Source organism: Lissotriton helveticus, chromosome 10 (genome assembly GCF_964261635.1).
Source record: "Lissotriton helveticus chromosome 10, aLisHel1.1, whole genome shotgun sequence".
NCBI lineage: Eukaryota > Metazoa > Chordata > Amphibia > Caudata > Salamandridae > Lissotriton > Lissotriton helveticus.
Window position 1 is genome coordinate 27070189 of NC_136071.1, and position 19057 is coordinate 27089245.

The window sequence follows — 19057 nt, forward strand, 5'->3', positions numbered from 1 at the left end:
GAGGGATCTGGAGGTCCGGGTCTTGTCGAGCTGAATGGTCGGATTCCGGGCTGGAAGGACTTTACAGCAAACCGCACAGGAGCTTGATGGTGCCTGCGAAGCAGGATGGTCACCCCCTGACCATAGGGGAGATTCTTCAGTCTTCTGATGTTCAGGAGGTCGAAGGTCAAGAGTTTCTTCGTGGAAGGTTGTCAAGATTAATCTAATTTGGAATGGGACCAGCTCCTACCTTTATTCTCCTAAAGGGGGCTGCACTACGACTAGGTCCCTCCCCTGGGTGGGACCAGGAAGGGGGGTGGTTACACCCCCTATCCTTAGTCCAGTTTCCCGCCAGAGCTGGGGCTGGAGTGCCCCAGCAACTGGTTGGAACCGGTGTATGCACAGGGCACCTTGTGTGCCCCAGGCATGTCTCATTCCTTTCAGCCTTGGCCTACCTAATACACAAAATCCTGTCTGGGGTGGTGCTAGCACCTCCCAAGGCAGGAAACCCTTTGTCTGAGCCTCCCTCGCTGGAAGGACTCCCAGCAGCAGGAGGTCAGACTTGTGTCTGTGGTGGCAGCATCCATTTTGTGATGCTGAGGCTTGAGTTAACTTTAACCGGGGTTTACAGTTACATACATGTCGTGTCTCTCTAGAAGGGTGGAATGCTACCCCCTTCGCCAGAATTGGCGAGGGGGTAGTATTCCAATTCGTATGACACCTTACTCGACATGTTTTGATAATGTTATACCAGAGTTAGCATTTAACCGCGAGGATTATAATGCACTTAAGAGTATATGGTATAGCGTTATCATGGAACAGCTATTAGGACTTGGTTCCGCAAGCTGCAAACGGGCTCAGCTCATGCCAGAGACCATCTCACATAATTCCAAGCACTCTGCCTTCAGGACTGATAAGGCCTTCTCTAGGAGTGACTGATAGGAATATATGTGTCCATTTTAGGTTTAGATATAGGTATACTATATCTACAGCAAAGGGTGTTTACACCACCTTGCCCCAGCTGTCGTGCAGCCAGTTGTGTCAGATTTGGGTGGCCAGCCAGGGGTGGCATAATACATGCTGCAGCCCCTGGTAGGCCTTGGTACACCTATGCCCTGGATACCTAAGGCATACTGTACAGGGACTGATAAGGTGGCCCAGTACCAATTGGTAAATGCATCTAAGGTACATGCTTGTCAATTTAGAGAGAGAACAGCTAGGCTGTGGGTCTGATTAGCAGGCCCACAGCCAGGGAAAGTCGTAAATCAGTGAAGCAAAAAGCAAAAATCTGGGGTGACCATAGGATTGCAGACCCCACTCTCCTACATCCATAACTAAGCAAAACCAGTGCTTAATTGGAGCCAGTGGTTTGCGGTGCTCAGCACCGGCACGTAATTGTCTACACCGGGGCTTTTACCAGTCTGCCACATGGTGGCGTTGATAAAAATGACTATCAACTGCCACCCAAGCCAATGTTATAGCTATTTTTAGCCGGGGGGGGGTTTATATAGCGCAAACTAGACCCGAGGATATCAGGTATCAGAGCGCTTAACAAGTTTCGTTACGGATTGAATAAAATAAATGTAACACCTTCTATGCTCATGACGAGCTGAGCTCGTTATGAGCCGTGGAAAGCTTGCATGCGGGGATAATTCCCCTGCTGTGCTTAGCGTTCCACGGGAACGGGTGCATCTGTGCTCGTCATGAGCACAGGAGCGCCGTGCTTAATGACGAGCTGAGCTCGTCATGAGCATGCGGACCCTGTGCGCGCCCCCCACCCCCAGCACAGCCTGGGAATTACCCCCCGCAGCAAAGGGGTTAAAAAACAAATTTTGTTGCGTGCACTGCATCCCCAAATGCGATGCAGTGCGCGCAACGATTTTTAAAAATGGTATATGTTGACTTACCTGCAAACCTCTGCAATCCATAGTTTACTACCCCCACCCTGTCCCTACCCCTCCCCGCGTCACTGCCCGGCAGGTACTCCCACTACCAACTGCGGCTGGTGGTCATGACCGTTTTACGTGTCCCCATCTCCTTACCGTGCGGTTTTACTTTCCCCAGACTACCAGTGCTGTTGGCAGCTTGGAATGTCTCACGGTTCACCCCTCACCAGGGAAGGGACTCGCGATGTGCAAAACTGCTAGAGGGAGCTATTTTTTTCTTTTTGTTGAGCCACTCTACAGAGTGCATCTTTTGTAGCTGGCTTTGTCGTCTGCTCTCTCGCACCCTCCCATTGTCCGTGTCCGCATGTTGCCTCCGTGTTGCCTCTCCCTCCCACTGGCGTGGGTGAGCGATGGTAAGGTAACACCTCATAAACAGAGGCATTATATATGTGCGGGAGGCCAGATGTCTTTGTCCCATCCTGCTTCATGAAATCCTCTGATTTGTTTATTTGTTGCAGTTTGTCTAAGTTACTGGAGCGCTTTACATGAGCACCAGTTACATTGCACAAGGACCCGTTCATTTCATGTAGACACGGTAGGGTTAAGTAATTTGCCCAGAGTCACAGGATGTTGAGCCAGCACCGAGATTGAGTCACTCTACAGAGTGCATCGTTTGTAGCTGGCTCTGTGGTCTGCCTTCTCTTCCCTACCAACAGGTCCCTGTTTCTCCTAACCCCCCTAACAGACAAAAGGAAAGGAAATGTTTCTATGACGGGGCCAGCGCAGGCCACTTTATACCGCCTATTTTTACCAATCCTGTTCACCACCGCCCACCCAATTGCCAAAGCCAATAGCTCGCCCGTAGGAAAGATCAATTGGCTTTGCGAATGCTTGTTGTTTTTTGCTGTATTACTTTAGAAGTGCAGTTTGTGAATAGCATTTTGTGGTACTCTTGTAGTTATACAAAATGTACTAAAAATGCAGCTTGTGGATAAGGCTGTAGGGGGCATATTAGCAACAAATCGCGATAATTATCGTTAGATGTGCTTAGCGCATTTTTTTCATCGCCGGATATTATCGCAGAGATAACGTGCTATTAGCAACGTTTATCTCCAAAGCGATGAAATATCTGGCGATAGCGGCTCAATGCGTGAATATCGCTGGAAATCCAGCGATATTCAGGCATCATCGCTAATGGGGACTTAACCTGAATATCCACCTCCCATTGGATATACAAGTTAAGAAGTGGTCTGAGCAGGCGTTAGGTTTTGGCGATAATCGCGCTTAGCGTTGGATTTTTTTATCGCTTCCCCTGGCTTGCTAATAGGCGATAGCTGTGTTAGCGACTGTTTTAAGTTGCTAACAGGTTGGGTACGCCCACTTTGCATGTCATTAGCGATAAATATCACTGACATGCAAAGCGGGCCCCGTTCCGGTCGCTATCGCCTACAAGCTGTCGCTAACTGCTGTTAGCGACAGCTTGCTAATAGGGCGATAAAAATATCGCCGCTTTCACGGGAAAAAGTGCAGCTAAAGCGGCGATATCGTCCTAATATGCCCCCAGGTTTTTTAGAATATCTGGTGTGGGGGTAACTCCCTGTCCCAGCTTCCGCGGATCCCAGCGAGAGGACGCGTAGGAGTTCCTTGCAGCAATCCCGTGCAACCTCCAAGCGTTGAGGGATTTACATGCATTGAGCAGGTAGATTCTCGCACAGGAAACACATAAACATCTCTTGTAGGTGGCAGGAACTAGTGGCTGTGTTGGGTCCGGCCCTTGTGTTTCATGGTGGTTCTCCAATCAGAAAAAGGTTTTCCCCTTAGGGAAATATTGGTAAAAAAAAAAATGTCACCATATAGTGTGCTCGTAGCATTAGGCCCACGCCTGAGAATCTTCCATTTAAAAAAAAAAAAAATGCGTGCACAGTTCTGGAATTAACAAGAATGCATGAATCTGGGCAGATCGCGTTGTGCACCTCTGTTTAGATCTACAGTTTTCGGGGTGAGCTCTGGATCCTGGAAGACTTAACGTACTGTGGGCGCATGGACGTGTTTAACAGTGTGTCACTTTTCGTCCATATCGGATTTTTAAAAACTTTAAAAAAACTTTCTTATGATTTCAGCATATGTCCATCATCTGTTGTAAGTAGCTGTGTTTAATTCACCCTCACGCTTTCTCACAAGGCCACGGTTGCCCCTGGCAATATGCTCTGCCCCCGCTACCAGTAGAAGGTACGTAGCTTATAAGAATTTTACCTCCCTCCAATGGAGTAAAGCTAATGCAGACTGTGGTGCTGTGCTTGGACTCATAGGGGCAGAGTTGCATAGTTACTTGTGCATCTCAGGTTCGCTAAGGTGAAGGTACCAACTTTAATGAGACACACAATTGATGGATGGAATGCTGAACAAATCAAAACATTCACCCACAGTCAAGAGATCTGGGTTAAATCAATCATTCTTTTGCTCACTCTGCTACCCCAGTTCAGACCCAGCCATATGCAAATCAGTCTTGACCCTGCTCCTCATGGGAACAGTCCAGCCCAAACTGCTAAGCCAGGTCCTCCCTGGACCGGAAACAAGCATCCTAGGACCAGTTTCGGGCTTTCAGCCCTCATCAGCAGGGCTTGCTTGATTCCAGTGGCATAGTGAGCAAGGGACCCACGTCTGGGCATACCCGGCGCACTTAGGGCGAGAAAGCAAAAGACACACAATTGATGGACGGAATACTGAACAAATCAAAACATTCTCCCCAGTCAAGAGTTCTGAGTTGAATCCATCATTCTTTAGCTCACTCTGTCACCCCAGTTTAGACCTGACCATATGCAAATCAGCCTTGACCCTGTGCCTCATGGGAACAGTCCAGCCCGAACTGCCAAGCCAGGTCCTCCCTGCACCGGAAACAAGCATCCTAGGACTGGTTTCAACTTTAATGAGGCAAATTGACATCATTAATCTGAATTTGAGCACATACGCGGATTTACTCCTGGAGAATATTTCCTCAGGGTGATAGAACTTTCCACACGTGCACCTCTGCTCACAGGGGCATGGGATGCATGCATCAGGGTGGGGACACCTGTGAACAAGGCCAACACCCACAAACTTGCATGTTTGTAGTAACTCACAAAGCTTTGGCATGAACACTAACCCCTTGAAGGTAAAGATTTACTGAATTGGTTTTTCTTGCCTTTGATATAGTCCTGTTGCATTTCTTTTTCAAATAAAGAGGGCTATAGTAGTAAAATAGTCCCTCCTGCAGTTCAATAGACGCACACAGATGGAAGCAGAAGGGTACATCCAAACAGCCAGTAGCATTAGGTGAGAGATGTACACTTCACTGGGCGGAGCCAAGACATGGTTGAGAATCTTTGAAGCCATTGGCTGAAGGAGGCTAGTGGGAGAAAGCCAATGTATGAAAGGGGCGGCCCCAAAGCCCACTGGAATCTATGCTTATTGTAGGCAGTAGGCTTAATTGACAGCTCTGCTCTCAAAGGCTAAATTTAACAAGCACTGGCAAAGCCAGTACGTCTCGCCTATGTGAGATCTATTGGCTTTGCCAATGTTTCTTAGCCATGTTGCAACATGAATGAAAGTGAAGAAAAACAGCTGTATGATACAGCCAGCATTGACCTCGTCCTAGCACTTGTTTTTTACTTTCAGCCAAGCTGGATTGAAGCTGGCGCTGCTGTACAATAAGGCTAAAACATTTTTTGACAAAGTCAATAGATCTTGCATACAAGAGACCTGTTGGCTTTGCCAGTGCTTGTTTTCATTCAGCGAGCACATCTATGCCATTGAACAGGCTACCAACATGTAAATAAATAGGATCTTAGATATGCAGGCATTGGTGAGGTTTTTGCTGGGCGCTTTGCGCAAAATGGCTTTAGAGGTTGATCTCTGAATTGTTCTAATAAATCTTTCGGGTGTTGCTGGTTGGCTATATACATACTATAGAAAGGGCCGTCCTTAAATAGTATGTATTGGCGGGGTAACGCTTACATTCAGAATGCAAAGCCCGTTTCCAGATAAATAAATAAAGGCATATATTTTACATTTTTCAGGAGATGTCTTTTAATCACAGCATACTGCGCACAACTCCATAGGTTTCTTTTTGGGGTTCCTGCACGTCTGCATTGATCTAAATAACGATCCGTTAATCTGTACAAGTTCCCCACCCTTTTGCGGAACTGTCAGAGCTCTTTGGCATATGCCATGGCGGTTGACAAGAGTGAAAAAGCTTTGTCACTGCAATGAGGCTAGAAGGAAATGGGTGAATTAAAGCTTCTTTGTGGACAGCCCTCAAACAAATCACTGTCTCTCGACAAACTCCTTAATAATAATAATAATAATAATCCACATTTGTAAAGCGCGAACCATCACCCGTTAGGGTCTCTAGGCGCTGGGGGGCCGTCGGGAAGATTAAGCAAGCTATTGCCCAGAGTCACACGGTGCTGGGCTAACCTCCCGCCGGAGCCGGGGATCGAACCGTGATCCCCAGATTCCAGCGTCAGTCGCCCTGGCCGCGGCGCCACACCTCTTCCCTACATGTTTCCCTACAGGCTTCTACATGTGTGTGTGAGGTGCACTGGAGGCTTTCCTGCGATCCTTGATAAAGAAGGTGAAAGCTCCCCTGTGTGTGGCTTCTTCACATGGGCTAAAAAAAAAAAATATATATATATATATATATATATATACACACACACATATACACATATATATCTTCTTTTTCTAAATATAAAATGTCATCAATTAAATTAAATATAAGTCACCACAGGCCACTACAGCACTGAATCACTTACATTATTTTGTGGGGGATTTAATTTTCCTATTTCTTAATCTCCAGGCATACAGCAAGTATCTGGACAAGGTCAAACCTACAGGAAATGTTGCATAAAATAATGACAAATACAAGTGTAGGGCCCACATGTCACCCATACTGGTAGGTAATATGTGCTGGGAGGTGGAGCAGCGTGCCCTCGCCCCTTTCTCTTTGAAAAGGCTCCCTTGAGCCATTGAGCTGACGAGCCTGTGGAGACGCACCTGCGCGCCTGTGAGAGGTACTGAGACCTGAAAGGATTGTGGCCGCCTGCTCAGCAACCCCAGATTAAATTTGTTTTCATCTGTACTGATGATATCCAGAAACACGTGTCTAGAGATTTACAGCACTAACCTGCACCAACTTTGGTGAAATACTCCAGTAAATATCTAAGTAAGCATGTACCATGAACTGCATTTACCATAATGCTTAGGGGCGAACTATGATGGGAGGTGAAGCAGTGTGCTCCCACCCCTTTTAATATATTTTAAGGGTGTTTGTTCTGGAGAAACATAAACTTAGTATTTAAACTAGGTCACAGTGGTTAGGCCAGTGCTTAATTTGTAAAACAAAAGTAAGTGCCAGAACCCTTCTCCAGAGGACACTGCAGCCCGCTCTGCCCATTGCCCCTGCCAGCGCCACCAAAGTCATTAACAACACAACTACTGACCACCGTGCTCCTACAAGTGTGACAATTCAGATTTATCCACGCCATCTAAAGCTATAAGAATTGTGTGGGTGGCCGGTATTATTAATTTCTAATATATATTGACATATTAAACACTGTTGTGCTCATCTCAAAATTTGACAGATAGCGCCACCATGTGTTGGAGTCTCATTAGTGTCGGTGTTGAGAATGAAGTGCCAGGAATCCACCCATTCCAATTAAGCACTGGGCTAGGATTGGCTTTACTAATAAGAATGTATTTCTATGGAAATAAACTCTTTTTTAGCAACATTGGGATAACAAAAGAATAGGGAAAAAACCTAGGGGCCTATTTACAAGTAGCTGGCAGGGCGCAGTGTTAGGCCCAAATTGGTAACACCACGCTCTGACAATTTCCAAATGCCGGAATGCATTGTATTCGCAGAATGCGGCGCACCCTTGTGTTACCCCTAGCGCTGCAATGAAAAAAGCTGCGTAGCACCACCACGTGCACCCTAGCACCATTTTGCTAAGGTGCCTGCGCTGCAGGGGCAATTGTTTATGTGCAGGAAGGAACACCTTCCTGCGTATAAACAATCTTTACAGGGGATTTGCTCTATCTATGTATGCAGCAGAATGCAGCACACGTGGAAAGAGCAATATACGAGGAGCAATAAAACATTTCTCCTCGTATCGCCTGCTTAAGATCAGGCATTCCCTGGCAGTTATTTTGGTGCTTCCCGGTACCTTGTAAATATGGGCAGCGTAAAAAAGATATGGGTGTTGCGGCCGAATGCCCACTGCAACACCCATTGCACGCCCCTTTCACGCTAAGTGCTGCGTGAATAAGGGCATTATTTACAAGGCAGCATTAAGGTAAGTGGCTTAACATTGCCTTGTAAATATGCCAAAGGAGTTAACATCACCAGAACGTCAGAAAAAGTGATGTTCTGGTGGCGATAACCCTTTGTAAATATGCTCCATAATGTTCTAACCTACACCAGTTTGCACGCAGCTCTTTGATGACAATTCATCGGTCACTCTGCTATATTCAGGTTGCAACATAAACAGCAACCCACTGAGCTATCCACTTAAAATACAGTTCTGTGATCTGCATGATACGTGTTCTTTGCAGCAGGCACCTTACCCTCTGTACTACTTTATGATGAGTCAAAACTGACACTAAACAAAACTGGCCATGCTCCAGCAGGAACACTAATCACCAGAGTTATTTTAACATTTTTATTGATGCCTGAAAACTGCTGGACACACCAGCAGGCACTTTTAAACGCCTAACGGGCATATTAACCCCTTCGACGCTGACGATGAGCTCAGCTGGTCATCAGCGACGCCTGTCGTACGCTGATGATGAGCTGAGCTCGTCATGTAACGCGGGTTTTTAAAAAACGCAGCACGCAGCGGGAAAACCGCTAGCGCGCATGCGGTTAACAAGGAACAGGGAAAATTCACGCTAAAGGCGCTTAGCGTTAATTGTTTTAACGCCCGCTATCGCTGGATAATATCGCCTGGTTATCGCGTCATTAACAACGCTAATCGCCTAGCCGATAAAAAATCCAGCCATAGCGGCATTTTGGGAGGTTATCGCTGGTAATGCAGTGATAAAATTACAAGGATAGGGATATCCTTGTTGATAGCCCGTGGTGGACTTAGCCAGGGCCGGACTGGGAACCAAAACTGGCCCTGGCAAAGAGCTTGGCCGGCCCCCCTGGGAGAGGCTGAGCTGTTTACCAGAGCCGGTTTTGGCCGATTTTGTTACAGGGGTCGATTTTGCAGCTATGCTGCAAAAACTGCCCTGTAACAAACACAGCCCCCAGGGGCAAAAATCGGCCCCAACCCCAGCGGCCCACCGGGGAAACGCCTGGTGCCCGCTATGGCCAGTCCGGCTCTGGACTTAGCCATGTAATCCACCTCCCATTGAATTACATATTTAAATTTGAAAATTAGCAGACGTAAAAAAACAGCGTTAACCGTGGTTAGCACTGCTTTTTCTGTCTCTAACAGGGTTAGCGTGAAGCATGATAATAGGAGAAATGTCTCTTAGCCACATTTCTCCTAATATTTTGCTCTGGAACGCCCACTTTGCATCGCATTAGAGATGCAGAGGGAAGCGTAGTGAAAAAGGGTGCTAACATGCGATTTTGCATGTTAGCACCCTGTTGTTGATAGGGCAATATTTTTATCTCCGCTACTTTGTTTTTTTTAAAGCCAAAAAAGCGGAGATGAAGCCCTTGTTAATATGCCCCTAAGTTCTTTCTAAACACAGGGCCTCCTGAGCTCAGCGCCAGGTGGGGGCGCACCGGTCGCACCGCCATGAAGCCGGCCCTGGTCCTGCTGTAAAAGAGACATATTAATCTCCAGATTAAGACCCCGCAGTCCCTCACAACCACACACTGGTGCACAGGGCACCACCACCTACCTGCGTGCATCGCTCACTCCCTGCACGTGCAGTCGGAGACGCGCTCTCCCACGTGCTCCCCAGCGGTGGCGCTCTCACACAAGCCTCGTGAGGTGCTCTCCGGTGAGGGCTCCCTCTCCTGGTGGTCTCCAGTGACAGCACTCTCTCCCGGTGACTGCTCCCTCTCCAAGTGACGGCTCCCTCTCCCAGTGACAGCTTTCTCTCCCAGTGTCTGCTCCCTCTCTCAGTGACAGCCTCCTCTCCCAGTGACTACCCTCTCTCCCAGTGACTGCCCCCTCTCCCAGTGACAGCACCCTCTCCCAGTGACTGCTCCCTCTCTCAGTGACAGCACCCTCTCCCAGTGACTTCTCCCTCTCTCAGTGACTGCTCCCTCTCCCAGTGACAGATCCCTCTCCCAGTGACAGATCCCTCTCCCAGTGACAGCACCCTCTCCCAGTAATGCCAGCCTCTTCCTGGTGCACCCCTAGTTACAGCACCCCCTCCCCCTCAGGTACTTCACCCACTCCCAGTGACTGCTCCCTCTCCCAGTGACTGAACCTTCTCCCTGATGTTCTCCTGGTGACTGCTCTCTCTCCTAGTGACTGCTCCCTCTGTGAGTGACTGCTCCCTCTGTCAGGGACTGTTCTCTTACAGTGACAGCACCCTCTCAAAGTGACTGGTATCTCTCCCAGTGACTGCTCCCTCTCTCAGTGACTGCTCCCTCTCCCAGTGACTGCCCCCTCTCCCAGTGACTGCCCCCTCTCCCAGTGACAGCACCCTCTCCCAGTGACTGCTCCCTCTCTCAGTGACAGCACCCTCTCCCAGTGACTGCTCCCTCTCTCAGTGACTGCTCCCTCTCCCAGTGACAGCACCCTCTCCCAGTGACTGCTCCCTCTCCCAGTGACAGCACCCTCTCCCAGTAATGCCTGCCTCTTCCTGGTGCACCCCTAGTTACAGCACCCCCTCCCCCTCAGGTACTTCACCCACTCCCAGTGACTGCTCCCTCTCCCAGTGACTGAACCTTCTCCCTGATGTTCTCCTGGTGACTGCTCTCTCTCCTAGTGACTGCTCCCTCTGTCAGGGACTGTTCTCTTACAGTGACAGCACCCTCTCAAAGTGACTGGTATCTCTCCCAGTGACTTCTCCCTCTCCCAGTGACTGTTCTCTCTCCCAGTGACTGCTCCCTCTCCCTGGTGCTCTCCCAGTGACTGCTCACTCTCTCCCAGTGACTGCTCCCTCTCACGGTGACAGATCCCTCTCAGTGACTGCTTTCTCTCCCAGTGACAGCTTTCTCTCCCAGTGACTGCTCCCTCTCCCAGTGACTGCTCCCTCTCCCAGTGACAGGGCCCTCTCTCAGTGACTGCCCCCTCTCCCAGTGACAGCACCCTCTCCCAGTGACTGCCCCCTCTCCCAGTGACAGCACCCTCTCCCAGTGACTGCCCCCTCTCCCAGTGACTGCCCCCTCTCCCAGTGACAGCACCCTCTCCCAGTGACTGCTCCCTCTCTCAGTGACAGCACCCTCTCCCAGTGACTGCTCCCTCTCTCAGTGACTGCTCCCTCTCCCAGTGACAGCACCCTCTCCCAGTAATGCCAGCCTCTTCCTGGTGCACCCCTAGTTACAGCACCCCCTCCCCCTCAGGTACTTCACCCACTCCCAGTGACTGCCCCCTCTACCAGTGACTGCTCCCTCTCTAGGTGACTGCTCCCTCTCCCTGGTGCTCTCCCAGTGACTGCTCCCTCTCACAGTGACTGCTCTCTCTCCCAGTGACTGCTCTCTCCCAGTGACAGCTCCTCTCCCTCACAGCTGTCCTCTGGCCGCCTCGCAGCGCTGTATCCACTGGCCCAGCGCTCGGCCTGTCCTGGTGTGTGGCGCACACGTGCTGCCCTGTCAGCGCTCTGTCAGCAGCCCGTGTCTAGAATATGTAGCGCTTGGGGGCTGTGACGCAGCTGAGGGCACGCACTCGTGGAAGGTTCACGTCGCCCCCACCGCCCCCCTGTCATTCACCACCTCATAACAATTCACGGTGGGGGGAGCCAGCGGGGAGGGCCCGGCAGAGCTGGAGAGACAAAAGCAAGAGTGAATAAACTCACTGAAGCCTGGGACAGCCGGAGAGGAGCTGGAGTGCACACCGTGTCGTCACGTGCACGCACACAGTGCACACTGAATCCGGGCCTGTGTAAAGCTGAATACACTTTTTTCACACCTTTGAAAATCTGTTTTAAGCGAAGTTAAAATAACAAACTAACATAGGCACTTAGGGGCTTATTTACAAGTCCCTTGCGCCACCCTTATGTCACTTTTCCCATGTTAAAAATGACGCAGAGTGGCCCAAGCGGCTTGTAAATCTGCCCTTAAATATATTGGGGCAAATTTACAACCTCCGTACGCCACATTTGCGCCACCGTTGCGTCACTTTTGTGACGCAGCGGCTGCGCAAAGCCAGCGCCATGGTGCATTGTATTTACAACGTGACGGATCTGGGAGATGCGTCATGGTGTAAAGCCCTGCGCCACATGTGGGCGTCCCAGCGCAGCGGGGAGCGTTCCGGCGCAGGAACGCCTCGGAAATGTGGCTGAGTGAAATCTACAAGATTTCACTCAGTCACTTTTACGGCCATGCTGCGTCAAAACCCTGCGCCTGCTTGAAGCAGGCGTAAGGATTGACGCAGTATGTTTGGCATAGGGGCACCTGAGCCTTGCTGGAGCTGCGTCGCGCTTGCGACGCAGCTCCAGCAATGCGCCGCCTTTCCGCTGGGGGATGCGACACACATCTGCCCCTCCTTGCGCCGCATTGTAAATGCGGTACAAAAGGGGGTGGCGATGAACGGAGCATCTGAAGCAATCAAACACTCACACCCAGTCAACAGATCTGGGTTTAATCCATCACCGTTCTTTAGCCCACTCTGCCACCCCAGTTCAGACATGGCCATATGCAAATCAGTCTGACCCTGTGCCTCATGGGAACAGTCCAGCCCGAACTGCCAAGCCATGCCTTCCCTGGACTGGAAACAGCTTCCTGGGACCGGTTTCTGGGATTCCAGCCGTCTTCAGCCCGGCTTGCTTGAATCCAGTGGCAAAGTGAGCAAGGAAGTCACGTCTGAGCATACCCTGCCAACTTATGGCGAACAAAGTGGTACAAAAGGGGGTGGTGATGGACGGAGCATTAGCAGAGATGCGCCAGAAGTTGTAAATCTGTCCCTTTGTATTATTTTTCAACATTCCTGGATGTTTAGAAAGTAAGATATTGAAACCATTAGGCTGTCTGTCACCCACTTATCTCCTCGGCCCCATCTCTCTCTGTCCTCTTTCCAGGTCCATTCACACACTTCCCACTTTCATAAAGTTAGGATTCTGGGCCCTTTACACATGTGTGCAGCACCTAAGGCCAAGGAGAGCGTCCCCCACACAGGGCTCTCCTCACGGCCTGTCCTCGCCTCTGGCGCAGCTCTGCAAGGCTTCACCCCCTCTTCCAGGTAGGAGCACGTCAAGCAAAAGACTTGTTTGTGGCTTGAAATAACTCCTATCACGATAACAGCTACTTGCACCACCTTTGCAAACGGATTCAATACATATGAGATTTATACTCAGAAGTCAAATGGGGAATAACCTTTTATCAATCACGCGCTTAACACGCCTATGTTTAATGGTGCTCTCTATTTAAGAAGTAGGGGTCATACCAACAACATGCTGGACATCCATTTTTTTTTGCGTAAAATTGGTGTTTTGAGTGTGCGATTAGAAACGACTAAAAAGTCCATAAAATTCAAACGCTGGATATTGAAGCACCAAGGGGCAGATTTATGTTGGGCTTGGGCCACTTTTGTGCCTCCGTTGCGACACTTCTGTGACACAGCGGAGGCGTAAACCCTGTTGCAACATACTTACATCGTGACGCATCTATGGAGATGCGTCACGGTGTAAGGCCCTGCGCCACATGAAACCTGCGTCAGGTTTCATGTGGGCGTTTCCACGCTGGCGGGGCGTTCCGTCGCAGGAACGACCCTGAAAAGTGACTCAGTGAAATCTACAAGATTTCAATGAATCACTTTACCAACGCTGATGCATCAAAACCCTGCGCCTGCTTGTAGCAGGCGTAAGGCTTGACGCACCACGTTACAGATGGGGCAAGTTGGAAAAGTGCTGGAGTTGCGTGCCGCATGCAACACAACTTCAGCACTGCGCCAACTTCACGCCCTAGATACGACACGCATCTGTTTATTCCTGCGCCATGGTGCGCCACATTGTAAATGTGGCGCATCATGGGTGGCGCAAGGATAAACTTGCGTGCCGCCTCTTTCCTGGCGCATCTCTGCTGATTTGCAGAGATGCGTCAGGCAACGTAAATCTGCCCCCAAATGTTGCAGAGTCTCTGGGTGAGCTCTACAAGGTTTGTTTTCACACCCCCGGGTGACACGAGTGAACTTAGTTCAATGCACCATTGCTAAAGGTGGAAACCAATGCAACCCCACCCAGTACATTAAAGAGGGGGTGTCAGTGCTTTTGGGTTACTAACAGGGAGCAGTGGTAATCCAAGCGATCATTCATTAATGATTCACACACTCAAGATCCCTAGAAACAGAATATGTATTCCAACATGTTTATTGTAAAATATTTTAAAATGCCGGAGTCTAGGGCATACAATATGGGTAACATAACAGCAGATAATAAAAAACAGCCACGCCTTTTAATAGCAGTGAAAACAGGGAAAAATTGTAACATCAAAATTTGTAGCCCTTAAACGCTCACCGTGCTATCTCTAAGCACTATACTAGTTCTAGCAGATGAATAAATAATGAGTCCGAGTTTCAGAGTCGCCGTGCATACCTGGACAACAGGGTTTGTTGTCTGTTTGGAAGAGCTTGTCAGCTATTTTGAGCACGGGGCCAAGAGGGAGGCGATTGTGCCTACGATAGAACACAATCCTGGCACCAGTAGTGAGGGCAGCATGGAATCCTTTGCAGAGCCCCGGGGAGTCTTACTGGAGGCTTCTTCGGCCGTGATGGAATCTGGTGCCGTACTCATCTGGATCTGCGTCTGTGACCTGGGTGAAGTTTCTCTCCTAACCAAGTGGTCAAGTGGTAGTCCTTATATATTATATCTTACCTAAGATGGAATTGTTAATGTCACCTTAGGAATGTTTTGATATAATCATGTACATTCGTGGATGTGCTAATAATGTAAAAATATATAAATATAAACTACATTATTTGGGGTATGGTTGTTATATGACCTTTGAAAAAGGCACCTGTCCCAGATTGATGTCGTTCTGGTTTTTTTTTTTATGTCTTTATCTGAAGGACTTGACACTTTCACAGTTCTTGGAAAGATAGGCACCAATGACATCAGCATCAAAGGCAAACTTGTTGATGATTCTGCATAATTTGAGGAAAGATGGCAGCCTCCATGGTCTAAGATGGCAGCCTCCATGGTCTGAGATGGCAGCCTCCATGGTCTGAGATGGCAGCCTCCATGGTCTGAGATGGCAACCTCCACGGTCAAAGATGGCAGCCTCCACGGTCAAGGATGGCAGCCTCCATGGTCTAAGATGGCAGCCTCCATGGTCTAAGATGGCAACCTCCACAGTCAAAGATGGCAGCCTCCATGGTCTAAGATGGCGCCTTCCATTACCTAGAATGGATTTGGGGGCTAAGGTAAACAAGCTGGACAGGCTGACTTAAACGGAGACTATGTGTAAAATGGAACCTGTACTGTATGTGCTTAAGAACCTAAAACTAAAAAAAAGAAGCCTAAAAGCAAGTGATTGATTAAAGTAATAGAATTATGGAGGTAAACAGTGATAAGATTTATGACATTCTTGGAATCATTTCTTACCTTAAGTGTCAATAAATTGTCATTAAATGGGATTTGACTGATCTTGCTCATCAGACATATTTATTACACATTTACAGGATAAAAGTACACGCTAGAAACGTGCATTTGATGGCATTTCAATGTATTGCTTGTTACATGTTCAATAACACATGTAACAAGTGATGAACGGTGGACGTATTGTGATGATTTCAATGGAATGAAAAGGGTCTTGCACTGGAAGACACGATCCTTACCACACCCTGCTCCTTCACAACCTTTTTTCCTGATCATTGTGCATTGACCCCAGTGTGTCTGCCAACCTCATACCTCTCAGCCGCTTGACCTGGTTCCATGGTGTCTGCCCCCTCACACATGTCCCTTCGCAGCCTCCTGCCCTGATCTCTTAGTGGGATGTCCAGGCTATCTGATAAAAAAGTTACAGGTAGTTCAAAATGCGGCTGCGCGTCTCCTTCGGGGTCTTTCTTCCAGGCAAAGCGTGCGGGTCCTTCTGCGCCACCTTCACTGGCTCCCTGTTGAGGCCCGCTTGAAATTTAAAATGCTGGTGATTGTCCATCGGGCCTTGTATCGATTGTGACCTCTATATCTACAGAAGCGCTTTTCTTTCTACATTTCTTCCAGGACTTTGCGGTCTTCGGATCAACTTCTTATTCAGAACCCGCGCTTTTTACGCCAGAGGCTAGGGGGCTGTTCTTTCACCCGTAAGGCTGGTTTAGCTTGGAATGAGCTTCCTCTTGCTCGTAGGAGGATTGCGGATCCGGCTGTCTTCAAAAGGAACCTTAAAACACTACTATTTTAAGTCCATCTTCTTGTTCAGCTGGTGGGTGGGGGGGGTTTAGGGTAGCAGCGCCGGGATACTTTGAGTAGCTGTGCGCTTTAGAAATGCAGTATAACATAACATCTTAGGGCCTGTCTCCTCACACACATTCCTCCTCAGCTTCATCTTTGTCTGTGGTCTATGGTGTCTCCTCTCACCTGGTCCTCCCCTCTCTCCTCAGCATCCTTTGAGTGTCTGCGGGCACCAGAACCTCGACATGTCTGAAGCACTCACCGCGAAGGAGTCTCACAGATGGCTGTCACATCTAAGGAGAAGGTCTAACACCGGATCTCTACATGTGACCTAGTTTAGAGCGCTGCTTTGTGCAGAGCAGCTTCTGGGAGCTGTAGAGGGTACCACTACACTGCTGTTATCAACTATTTGACTACTTCAGTGAGAATCTGCGTTTATTTGATCAGCTCCAAAGATAAGTGTTTCATCATTCCCTATCTCAGATGCAGTGAAAATCTGTTCATCTTGTGGGCTCATCTCACCCTCCTCTTCCATCCCAAAAGTTCACAAGAGAGGGTGGAAGAAGTCAAGGGCATCGGTCCCTCCACCGACCTGAAGCCAAGGGGGGTACTTAAAGGTTAGTGCCCAGCAGGAGGTCAGTTAGAGGTGGTTAAGATGAGGTGAGGAGTGAGGTGGTATGAGGTGGCACCCTCACCGTAGGCTGAGGGTGGGTGGCATACACCTACATGAAGAGGAGGCGCTCCGGGCACTATCCAGGCAAGGGCAGGCCCTGACCACAGCTCTGTCCTGTGAAGGGTCAGTGCTGCTAGAAAGGAATATGCTACTTACCAGTATGCATCTGTTCTTGGCATGTAAGGCTGCTGAAATTCATATCTGTGCATAGATCGTCGCCTAGTGTTGGGTCCGGATGATTGCACTTTGTTGTCTTGGAGAAGTCTTCGAAGTATCACGAGATAGGTGACTCCTCCCCTGGACTACAGTGCGCATGGGCATCTTCTCCGTGTTTTTGTCCATCCATAATACAATCCGCGCTCTGCCGTCTCCCGCTTGTAGTTGAAAGAGATTTTTCCAGACACTGTGGGATCACACCAGATCCCAGGGCCCAGGTTGGTAAACCACGGCTCGCCTTGCATCCACCAATCTTTGCAGCGAGTCAGAACTGCTTCTTTCACCTGAAATGTATTTGTGTCCTGCTTCAATGTTATTATACGAGAGGAAGCTCTATCATGCAGTCTCTCTTCTTGCGGGTTATTAATCATAGCACAGGTAAAGTCATCTACGTATCCCATAATCCTACTCCCCAAGGCAGGAAATAACACAAACAAAGGATAACATGCTCTATTAGGAGGCGTAGTCCATAATAAAAGTTCTCTTTTCTTGCTGCTACATGAGTGAAGTGCTTTGCTGTTTAGGTCGAGCCTGCGCAGCGCGCATGCGCCGTCTGGTAGTCCTGCTGTATTCACTGTACGGAGTGTAATCCCGCCTGCTGCTTGCTTTGGTTCACTCCTACGTTGCTCTTTTTTCCTGGCTCCTTATTGGTTAGTGCTCCCATTACATAATTTCTGTTGTAAGCCGAGGTGCAACGGCCAACTACAGTTCACTTGGGTGGTAGGTGGTTATGTGTTCCTTTAGGTACTGCTTATTTTATTTCCTGATAGTGATTCACCAGGGTGCCCGCTTCACTGGCCGCCGCTCGCATAACATTTTTGCACAAGGACTCTGCGTCTCATGTTATAGCACGGCACCCGCTTTCATGTGGGCCACCACAAGCATAATGTTCATGTAGACAGGCGCCACGCTTTATGTTTCAGCCTGGCACCCCTTTTAGGTTTACCATCCCAATAGCTCTAAGTTTCACAAATGCGAGACCTATTACAATGCAAATGCTTGTTTTCAGGTCCCCTTTTACGATGTATTCCATCAGCGCTAAGGATGCCTGGCTTCACCCCGAGGGTGCCCAGGAGTGGACACTTCACAGGGAAAGCCAGGAGGGGTTCCACAGCGGTATGAGTATCAGCGCCAGGAAGCCAAATAGGCGACACCGCAAGGTGACCGTCTGGTGACAGTGCGCTCTATAAGTACCATGACATTTACATTTACATTACCTGATGTAGCTGTGTGTGTGTTTCAAGCTTCTGGCTACTTGTGTATAATTTGTTGCAGACATTGGTTACGCTGTGTCTGTTGTGTTGTTAGTAAGTGTGGGTCCTGAGCAGAGGCGGCTCCTCTGCTATGGCGGAGGAGCGTCGCCCCACTCCTTTTAAGCAGTGCACTGCAACGTAAAGGAAACATAAAATGATAACTTAGAGTTATTATAATTTTATGTTTCTGTGCTGCTTTGGGGACTGGCGGGGCTGCTCTCATAGTAGGGGAGGAGTGGTTTGCCCACTAACTTCCCATAAGTGCACATGACTGTTTGGTCGGCCCTCTAGGACCGCCCAAAACACTCATGAGCACTTTCTCTGTTCTCCATGCAGGCTGCATTAAAGCTTGCCTGGAGAACATTCCCAGGCCCCCATTCCCAGGCTGAGCGTCGAACCAGGACATTCAGACCAATCACAGCACTGCATTGCATTGCACTACAGCATGGTCATTGGTCAGGGAACCCTGGCTGTGCTTCCTGGTCCTCGAGTCAAGACTAGGAGAGCAGAGACGCTGGACCCGGCAGCAAGGTATGTTCTTTTTTCCTTTAATTGAGCAC

The 19057-nt window shown here is 49.0% G+C and overlaps 1 protein-coding gene across 1 annotated transcript in view; it reads right to left on the bottom strand.

Moving 5' to 3' along the window:
• The window catches only part of LOC144785007 (deoxyribonuclease-1-like), a 95879-nt gene extending 93582 nt beyond the window's left edge, over positions 1 to 2297 (bottom strand). The window contains exon 1 of the mRNA XM_078664126.1: positions 2022 to 2297. The gene's annotated coding sequence lies outside the window, so the exon portion shown is untranslated. The remainder of the gene's footprint in view (positions 1 to 2021) is intronic.
• Positions 2298 to 19057: the final 16760 nt, after the last annotated feature.